This window comes from Tenrec ecaudatus, chromosome 14 (assembly GCF_050624435.1).
Source record: "Tenrec ecaudatus isolate mTenEca1 chromosome 14, mTenEca1.hap1, whole genome shotgun sequence".
Lineage (NCBI taxonomy): Eukaryota > Metazoa > Chordata > Mammalia > Afrosoricida > Tenrecidae > Tenrec > Tenrec ecaudatus.
In genome coordinates, this window is record NC_134543.1 from 85,918,931 (window position 1) to 85,929,353 (window position 10,423).

General features: G+C 45.0%; 3 non-coding genes across 3 annotated transcripts; all 3 read left to right on the forward strand.

Annotated features, from left to right (window-relative positions):
• Window positions 1-811: 811 nt before the first annotated feature.
• Window positions 812-901, forward strand: TRNAY-GUA (transfer RNA tyrosine (anticodon GUA)). The gene is given in 2 exon segments: window positions 812-848; window positions 866-901. It is a non-coding gene; the product is annotated as a tRNA-Tyr (tRNA).
• A 904-nt stretch (window positions 902-1,805) lies between these two features.
• On the forward strand, window positions 1,806-1,895 carry TRNAY-GUA (transfer RNA tyrosine (anticodon GUA)). Its single transcript is given in 2 exon segments — window positions 1,806-1,842; window positions 1,860-1,895. It is a non-coding gene; the product is annotated as a tRNA-Tyr (tRNA).
• A 1,079-nt stretch (window positions 1,896-2,974) lies between these two features.
• Window positions 2,975-3,063, forward strand: TRNAY-GUA (transfer RNA tyrosine (anticodon GUA)). Its single transcript is given in 2 exon segments — window positions 2,975-3,011; window positions 3,028-3,063. It is a non-coding gene; the product is annotated as a tRNA-Tyr (tRNA).
• The last annotated feature ends 7,360 nt before the right edge of the window (window positions 3,064-10,423 follow it).

Sequence of the window (10,423 nt, forward strand, 5' to 3'; positions counted from 1 at the left end):
GGAGCGGGAAGCAGGGAGCTAGGGAGCAAAATGAGCAGCTGATGCCAGGGGCTTAGGTGGAGAGCAAATGTTTTGAGAATGAAGGGGGCAATGAATGTACAAATTTGCTTTACACAATTGATGTATGTATGGATTGTGATAAGAGTTGTATGAGCCCCTAATAAAATGATTAAACAAACAAATGAACAAATGTTTCCATTGCTCAGAAATGGAATAAGGGGATTATCAATATAATGAAATGAAAGACAGCAACTGATAGAAATGTCGAATATCATTGTAAGTAATCACTTTTTAATGGAGAAAGAAACATTTATAATAGGTCAGAACCCGGACAACAACTACATTTAATGCCTAAGAAGCAAACATTCTCCCTAACTGTCATGTATAAATTCTATTTTAGGATAATCAGACAACATCAGTTGGTGAGTAAACCCTCTCTGAAGCCATGAGTGAAATATAAAATTAGAGACAATTTAGCAAGTCCTACAAGTTTATTCCAGTGGTCATATAGTGGATAAAACAATAGTCATGTAATGTTAGGGATTTTACCATGTAGAGATCAAAGTACCCCATATGAACACATTGATTAATAGTAAAATTGAAGACTAGACTCTGGTGTGCCTCCTGACAGGATATATAAAATATAACGTACAGAAGACCACTTATAGAGTATTTTCGTGAAATTCTACACTCACGGTAAATGCAGGAATTTCTTCAAAGGTGTATTCTAAACACGCGAAAAGCATGTGGGAACTAAAGCGGATGGGTGACTGTATTGAAAGAATTATCCCCATGTATTCATGTTATGGGCCCTTCGATAGCTCAGCTGGTAGAGCGGAGGACTGTAGACAAACTGCTGGTAGACATCCTTAGGTCGCTGGTTCGACTCCGGCTCGAAGGAGTTGCCTGGTAATTTTGTGGAAACCTACCTGCGCATTTCTTTGTCTATGATTCCCTGTGTCAGTGACAGTCTCTGAAACTCACAGGGGCACTTCTACCCTCCCATTTGGCTCTCGACTTGATGAGCGAGTTTGGGTTTGGATTTGTCTTTATTAATAATCCGGAACAACTCATACTGCACTGTCCGCAGGGTCACCCGCCGAATTGAATGATCTAGGTCAACTAGCTGAGAATGTTGACTGCCAAACCTGTCAGGGAAACTCATGGCATCCTTCCAGGAAGCGGTGTTTGCTCTCCTACCCCCATCACCCCACTCCTCCTCTAGGCTTTTGGTCCCTGCCTCTAGCTACAGAAAAGGTTCTTTCCATGGAAGCCGGCGCAACTAGAACTACGGGAGAAAGACCGTTTCTAGGACAGGATTTTGAATTCACAGGTAGCTAAACGAGGGAGGCCAGCAGCTGGAGGTGGGTCCCGGTTTCCGTTCCCCATTGGGGACTACTGAGCCCACTGGGCTAGAGAGGGAGGAGCCAGGCCCAGCCTCTGGAGAAGCAACCATCAGAGAGCTGTGCAGGTTTGGGGGCGTCCCCGGGTCCATTCGTTCTTGCCTTCATCACCCCTCTCCACGCCCCACCCCACTACTTGCCAGAACGCTCCCAGCCGCTTTCCAGGCCTGGAGGACGGTGTTTCTTGTGAGCGAGGACGGGTGGAAGTGGCAACGGTGGGTCCGAGGGAAGAACCCCAGAGATCTTTGCAGTCGCCATCCTGGCTGTGAGCAAACGCCAGCGGAAACCCAAGGCAGGCTATCAGGCAGGAGATTCGCGCAATTGCTAGGGCAGGAAGCTGTGGAGTGACTTGGCCTTCGACCTATCTTGAAATAGATATCCCCATCCTATTCAAAAGTGCACCCTTCGATAGCTCAGCTGGTAGAGCGGAGGACTGTAGACAAACTGCTGCTAGACATCCTTAGGTCGCTGGTTCGACTCCGGCTCGAAGGAGTTGCTATGCACATTCTTTTGGGTGGGTTGCCTATCATAGTCACGCCTTAGTGCACGTTGACTCTCATCTAGGACCTCTAACATCCGTGCCGCTGATGCCAGGAAATACATCTGTTCCTCCTTTAAACACACCTGCAATTTACCTGTGTTTGGTTCTATTCTCAATAGCATTGGATCCACCAATCAGGCACCAGCGTTGTGTGCTTCACAGTGAAATGCTGGGCGCTCACAGGCATGCCTGCCAGGAACAAGCACCGCTTCCTGAAAAGTTTCTCCTTCCATCTGGATCTCTGCTTCCCAGTGTGTCTCTCTCCTTCAGGTTTGTAAACGTCCCACTTACACATCTAGCAACACAGTGAGCAAACACCTGCCCTCCAATGGTTAAGCCACAGATCTGCCACTCGGAGAAGCCCCAAGTCCCTGCTGAGTCTGCACCCACACTGAGGCCCGTGGGGGGCCAGAGGACTACACCTTGACGGTCACCGAGGAGCTTGAATGGTTCCCCCAAGTTCTTGTCACTGACAGGTTGCAGTTGTTGTCTGACAGACCTCCCCTGACAGTTGTCTGGGGGCCCGTGAAACCGCCCTATAATGTGGGGACTTTTGCTGAAGGATGAGGTCGCCTTAATGCTGGGAAGGTGATGTTTGGGGCGGGGGAGGGGCGCGTCTACAGGACCCGGAAGTTGGCGGGCGTCTGTCAGATGGCGCTTTCCTTCGGTTTGGTTCTTCCCTTTCCTGTAGTACACCTTCTGCACTCATCTTGCCACTGGTCTGCCTCATTTTGGCCGTCCTGGGGCTGCCATGCAACAAGTACTGGTGGGGGTGAGGTGGGTGCGGCCCCCGGGAAGGGCCCTAAGCCATGTTGCAAATGGCTTCTCCAGTAACCGCGAACTCCCAACCCCAGAGCCACCGAGCCAGTGATTTGCTGCCACAGGAAAAGCTTGCTGTGGCAACGAGTGCGGGTGTCTGTCCAGAGGTGGGCTGCAGCCAATCGGAGGCATCAAGGGGCTCGAAATGGTCAGTTGACCTCGACTATATCCCTGTCTTGAAAGAAATCTCTACCATATGAATAGTGGACACCCTTCGATAGCTCAGCTGATAGAGCGGAGGACTGTAGGTTGCACAAGATGGACATCCTTAGGTCGCTGGTTCGATTCTGGCTCGAAGGAGTTGTGCTCTTTTACACCTTTGCACACATCGTCGTGCTGCTGTCTGCCTTCCAGGAAAAGAGAGCTGTGTTTTTGACCTCAGGAAACACCTGTTCTTGCTCTGCAAACCTACAGTCCAACAACCGATGACTTTCTGCTGTGATTCTCATAGAGCAGCTCACCAACCTGGCCACCCGCGCTTTAGCCATAAACTTGTACAGCCACGTGCGCAAACTAGCTACTTAAGGCATAATTCCGGCACCTGGAAGGCATACTGGTCCGTATGGCACCCTTAACCAAACCATTTCTCTCTCCTCCTTCTCCCTCTATTGCTTTCTGTATCTCTGCTCCTCTCCTGACCTCCCAATCTCTTTCTCTCCTCTCCTTTCAACCTTCTATATCTGTCTGCCTGTCTCTTTCTTATATCTATGCTGTCATATGTAGCTTTTGCTTTCTTTCTTTTTGGTCAGTATCTTGTATGTCTACCTGGCACCAACAAATAACCATTGCCCTACTAACCGCAAGTCTGGCGCTTTAAACCCACCAGCAATAAAGTGGAAGTCAGATGAGGCTGTCAACCTGGAAAGATTTACAGTTTTGGAAACTCTGTATCTAGGGTCCCTAGACATCGGAATGGACTTGGTGATAGGAGACTCGTTTAGTTTTTCTTTCTCTGTCTCCCAGCCTCTTGCACTCTGTCCCTCCCATGCCAATATATGTCATCAACACCCCCAAAAACTGCCATCATCCCTAGGGCTCACCTACTCAGCCACAGATCTATCACCTACTCTGAGAACCTTCAGCTGTCTAAAAATTCCACACCTGCACTACAACTTTCATGTCAGGAGGGTTATCAGCTGGCCTTGATGGTCTTGCAAAGGACATCCAATGGCTCATTCAAGTTGCCCGTTAGTGTGATGGGGCAGGTAAGGACTCACTTCAGAGGTGCCTGTGCTGGGGAGTTGTGTCTTTTGTTGGAAGAACAATGATTTCTCAGGGGCAATGCAGCAGAAATGATTGTCCCTTATCTCCCGGTGGCGAGTGTTACCAGAGAGGGATAGGAGAAGAATGGAGGATTGCAAATGTCTGGACAGAGGTGCTCCAAAGGAGAAGAATGGAGGATTGCAAATGTCTGGACAGAGGTGCTCCAAGTGTTAGGGGTTATGGAGACGTGGTTGTGGTCAATGGTTGAAGTATGGCATTGAAGTATGGCATTGGTGCCATCTCCCATGTGACAAAGGGTACATAGCTTCTTTCTTCACCTGCTTAACCCTGCTATCTGTCTGCTCCCAGAAAAACATTAAGTCTTGGAAACTCAAAGGGCAATTCTACTCTATCTTATGGGGTTGCTGTTAGTCAACACCGATGGCAGTGAGTTTTTTAATGCAAAGGTCCCTAGAAGAACCCCTGCTGGTGCCATGTGAAAAGTGCTGGACTGCTGACCACAAGAGCTATGGCTCGAACCCACTAACCTCTCTACGTGGGAAAGGTGAGGCTTTCCGATTTGAGGAAGATTACATCCTCAGTAGCCCTACATGGGACCACTCGCTTTAAGTCGACTCGATGGCAGTAGAGTGGTTGCTGGTATTTTGTGTCTCAGCTGCTAACTGAAAGGTGTGCTCTTCAACTCACCAGCCAATGATTTGCTCCCGCAATACCACCGCCTTGGAAACCCTATGGGGCAGATATACTGTGTCCTACAGGGTCGCTGTGATCCGGAGTTGGCTGGACCGCTTGGATTTAGTTGGCAGTGCGCCCCTACCCTTCCTTTACTGAGTCACTCTCCTGCACCTTCCCACCGGCTTCGCACCTCCCACCTCTCTAGGGGTGCATCTAAAAGGCCCCACGGAAGGGGACGGGTGCCTTGCTGTGCCCAAAGCCCACAGAAGCCGAGCGCAGAATGCCAGGTGCGGACGGTCTCCTTTCAAAGGTGGTTCCCACCAGCCGAAGGAAGGAGTCTGGGATGCAAAACCTTCAGGGGATTTGGTCTCCGCTCCTTTCTTGAATAACCTATCCACAGGTTCACCGATGAGCACCCTTGGATAGCGCAGCTGGTAGAGTGGAGGACTGTAGTTGTCAAGTATTACAAGAAAGTGTGCAAGACCTGAAGTTAGAAAGCCACAAGAGGAAAACACACTCAGCATATCTCAAGCTGAAAGAACTGAAGAAAAAACTCAGATCTCAAGTTGTAGTGTTGAAGAATACAGTGGGCAAAGATTAAAAATATGGAACGGTGCAGGAAGCATCAAAAGGGAGATAGAAGGAATGCACAACGTGTGCAAAAAGCAAACAAACCCACCTGCTTGATAACATTCAACCATTTCAAGAGGTAGTCTATGATCAAGAGCTGATGGTATTGAAAGAAGTCCAAGCACTACTGAAGGCATTCGCAAAAAACAAGGCTTCGGGACTTGATGGAATATGGATGGAAATATTTCAACAAACCGATGAATCACTAGAAGCATTCACTCACTATGGCAAAGACATTTAAAAGACAGTCACCTGACCAACCGACTGGAAGAGTTCATATTTGTATCCATTCCCAACAGAATTCAGAATTTTCAAACAATACCATTAATATTACATTCAAATAAAATTCTGCTGAAGATAATTCAAGGAAGGTACACTGATAGGGAGCTGCCAGAAATCCAATCTGTATTCAGAAGAGGATATGATTACTGATATCAGGTGGATTTTGGGTTGAAAGCAGAAAACACCAGAAATAGGATCACTTGTGTTTTATTGAGTATATTAAGGTATCCAACTGTGTGAATCATAACAGACTATGGATAACATTCTGAAGAATGGAGGTTCCAGAACATTTCAGTGTGCAAACACTGAACCTGTACCATGGACCAAGTGGCAATTGTATGAACAGAACATGGGAATACTGGGTGGTTTAAAATCAGGAAAGGTGTGTCAGAGTGGTATCTTTTCACTAGATATGTATGCTAAGACAATAATTTGAGAAGCTTGACTATTTGAAGAAGAAGGAATTGGTATTGGAGGAAGACTTATTAACCACCTTCTATGTGCAGATGACACAACTTTACTACCTGAAAGGAAGGCGGACTTGAAGCACCTGGACAGCAGTCTTTGGTATGGATTGCAACTCTGTATGAAGAAAACAAAAATCCTCACAACTGTACTACCTGTAGGCAACATCATGATAAATGAAAAGATTGAAGTTGTCAAGGACTTCATTTTGTTTGGCTCCACGGTCAATGCTCATGGAAGCAGCAGTCAAAAGACTTTTAAGTTGGGCAAATTGGCTGCACAAGATCACTCTCAAGTATTGAAAAGCAAAGATATCACTTTGAATACGAAGGTGTGCCTGCCCCCAACCGTGGTATTTTCACTATTTTCAGATGTATGTGAAAGTTGGACAATGAATAAGAAAGACTGAAGAAGAATTGATGCATTTGGATTATGGTGTCCGTGAAGAATAATGAAAATACAGTGAGTGGATGGCTAGCAAGGCTAAACAAATCTGTGTTGGAAGAAGTTCAGCCAAAATGCCCCTGAGAAGAAAGGATGGAGAGACTTCGTCTCATGTACTTTGGACATGTTAGCAGAAGAGACCAGTCCCTGGCAAAGGACATCATGCTTGATAACATGGAAAGTTAGTGACACAAAGAAGACTGTCAGGAAGACAACAGCACGGCACGGTGAGCGCGGTGTGGGACTGGACCGAGTTTTGTTCTGCTGTGCATACGGTCACTGAGTCAGAACCAACTTCTTACACCGAACAGTGCCACTTAACAACAGCAGCATGAATAGCTTTGTCAGGTACACTGGAAAATCTACGAGTACGTTTTCACCCCTACTCGGTCAGGGAAAGGCAATCCAGCCTGTAGAGGCTCCCCTGGCTGTGCCCTTGATGAAATTTGGAATACTAAAATCTAAATGGTCATGAGTCATATTCTGACTGCCTTGGCCAGAGAGTTCTAAACCAATCTTGTACGCCTTTCTGTCTAGCATTGGGTACGTGTCACAGTCCTGGTCCTAATATGTAGTCTCACCTGCAATTGCAATGTATTTATGTACCGCCAGTCACACTTTAGTGAGTTTCCATTCCACTCCCATGTCCTATTTAAGCAGCCTGGTTTCTGGAAATCTGTGCTGACAAATTGACTCTGTCTAGTCTTTGTCCCTTTTAAGACATAATAAGTGTATCTTCATCAATTATTTTGGAGATTTGGGGTCTTGGTGTAATAGTGGGTTATGCATTGGGCTACTAACCACAAGATCAACACCATCAGCCTCTCTGAGGGAGAAAGATGAGGCTTTATACTCCGATAAAAAATTTTAGTCTCAGAAACCCACAGGAGAAGTGTTACTCAGTCCTATAGGATGGCTGTGAGCCAGAATTAAACCGATGGCAGTGAGATAACACCCCCAGTGAATGTTGAATTATCTGGGATTTCAACATTAGCTCAAGTCTAATTGCATGTCTCATGACAACCATATTTTATTGTGAATATCATTAGATTTCTATTTAAGATTGAAACCTTAGGGTGCATACTATTAACATCTATTCAATATTATGCTGAAAGTCTTCATTAAAAGGAATGAACATGAAGAAATGATAGAATAAAACCAAAGTTAAATAGACTCTATAGCCATATTAATAAAACAATACATTATTTTTTAACAAATATGTATGATCAAAGGTTAATGTGTTAGTCTGGGTACTTTAAAGAAACAAATCCACAGAAACTCGTGTATAAGAGAGAGTTTTATATAAAGGTTAAGTGTGCATCAAGAAAACATCCCAGCCTAGTGCTGCCCAAGCCCACAAGTCCAACATTAACCCAGTAACTCATATTTCCAACACCAATCCACAAAGTCATCTCCATCTCACAAAACACATGCAATGATGCCGACTGCAGGAGGAAAGCCGAGTCGGTGAACGTGTAAGCATATCAGTGCTGACAGGGGTCTCCACACAGCTGCTTCAGCACCCAGGGCTGCATCAGGGTAGGTCCATGTGGCGTCTCCTCAGGGATGTTTTGCAGGAAGTGAGCCTTGCCAGCTAAAGCAGGGAACAGGCTAAGGCAGCTGCACCCTGGTCCGACCATCACAAAGGAGGAGACACAAAAACTAGAAAGGTGAGGGAGTCATCCCTCTGGCCTTCAATTAACCCCACCTGTGTTTATTGGCCAGGTTGGCACAATAAACTAACTACCTCACTTAATATGCAAAGACAATTTTTCAGTCAAGTTTCTATATGCTATACCAGTTAGATTGTGAACATTTAAAGGATAACTTTTACAATAACATCAAACAACAAAATAGGTATCAATCTTTTAAAATGTAAAAAATCTCGCCAAAAATATAAGCTATTATTAGAGAATTAAATAAGAAGTACCTAAATGGTCCCAATTTATTGAATGGAAAACTCAATATTCTAAGAATGTAAAATCTCTTTAAATTAATCTTTGATTTTAAAAAAAGGTGTCCAAAAGTTACAGTTTTTTTAATCAAAGATTTTTTGGGTTGTTTTTTTTTCAAGACAATGTAAATTCTCGAGAAGATGATTCTAAAGTATATTTGGAAATTCAAAGTGTGAAAACTGGGTAATGTATTCTTGGAAAGGGACAAGTAGGGAGGATTTGCTATACCAGGTACAGCGGATTAAAAAATATTATAAAGATATAGCAGTTTACATTTAAGATGAGGCCTTTATATTTCTATTGGTGGGTATGGTAGGTAAATGGGGAGGAGCCAGTATCACATCAGGAAGGGATGCTAAACAATAACTGTAAGGAACCTTCGAGGAGAATAAAACAATAAATTATGTTTTTGTTCTATGTTCCTGGGTAGACACTTCGAATACGTTACTACCCCCTGGCCCTTGGTGAACAATGCCATGAGCTAAGCACTATGATGACCTAGGAGGGAACATGGCATTCCCCAAGGGCCATACAAGAAGTGTGGGATACAGAAAGGTTACTCCCCTGGTTGTCCCTTCATATTATATGCCAAACTTAAGGTGTTGCTTGCTAACACATGGTCAATGGCTATACACTTGGAGATCAATTGCTTAAAGCTTATCTCCCTGAAGGTCAGTCATCCAGAGCGATCATACACTGTAGTCTGTCCCACCTTAAGTGGGGCCCAATCCCTTCTGGTAAAGATAGTGGATTGTTCCCCTGAAGGAGAGCCCAAAGGCAAGGTCAAGCCAACTCAGGGAGGACCAAGGTTAAGCTGCCATCTTGACTTTAGACTCCACCCATTTGGTCACATGTAGACCCCAAGTGCCTCCCCTTCCTATTGTGTGTACACCCCTAGCTCGTCTCCCTCTTATTGCGTGTATGCTTGTAGTACAACCCCTTCCAGTTATATGTAATTAGGGGGGCTTGCACATCCCCTAAGTGTATATAAGCTGTGATTGGAAATATATTTGCTCTCTCTGGGCAGATCTGGCTGCTGAGATCATGGCTGCCCGGAGGTAAGCAATTGTATGTCTTATTTTGTATGATGCCTCTTTAGTTTTACCCCTCAATTACACACCTGCCCCTTGGACTCATTCAATTGTGGGGGTTGGTACCCCACACAGGACTCAACGTGGAAGCTCAACTGAACAAACTGGGTCCTTCCTCAAAACTACTTGTAACCCTTCACTTAGGACTGAAATTCTCAAGTGGGAAAGGCAGCAAAAGAGATCACCCCAAGACTGTGGAAATGGTGGTCGTTGGACCTTTGGTAGGATGCCTGTATTAGGAGGCATCCAATGAAAGAGAACCCAGAACCACCATATATTCAGGAGCTCAATGCTCCCCTTGCATTAATATGACAGGTATTAACCTGATTGGCAAGGATCTGCCCTTGATAGAAATGTTACAGGAAAATTTCCCCTGGCACCAAGACCCACACTCAGTGTAAACGGAGCTCAATCAAATAAGAAAACTATCTGTACAAAGCAGCAACTCATGGACTGCAGCAGCTCACAGTTGGACAATACTCGCACAAACTCAACAGTACCTTCAATACGCCATTGGATAAAATATTGATGTTATCAATGCAATCACCTTATACCATAGGGGATAATTGACAATATTTTTCTTTTTTGTTTCATGGGGAGAGGGAGGCTGTTTATTTGCTTTATTGTTGGTGTTGTTGGTTTTTTGGTTTTGTCTTAATATGATTGCCAAAGTAAACCAATCATTCATAACCTGGGGACACACAGAGGATTCTGGACTCCTATGTAATTCTAGCCCCAACCCAAGAACAGTTCATTCTTATTACATGGCCCTGCTGGATACTCGCCTTCATGAAGAGAGATCACTGAACATAAGGGTACTACAGCAAGGTATGGTAAAGAAGGCAGACGGTGCCCGGCTATCGATTGGAATAGTGTCTGAGGTCTTAAAGGCTT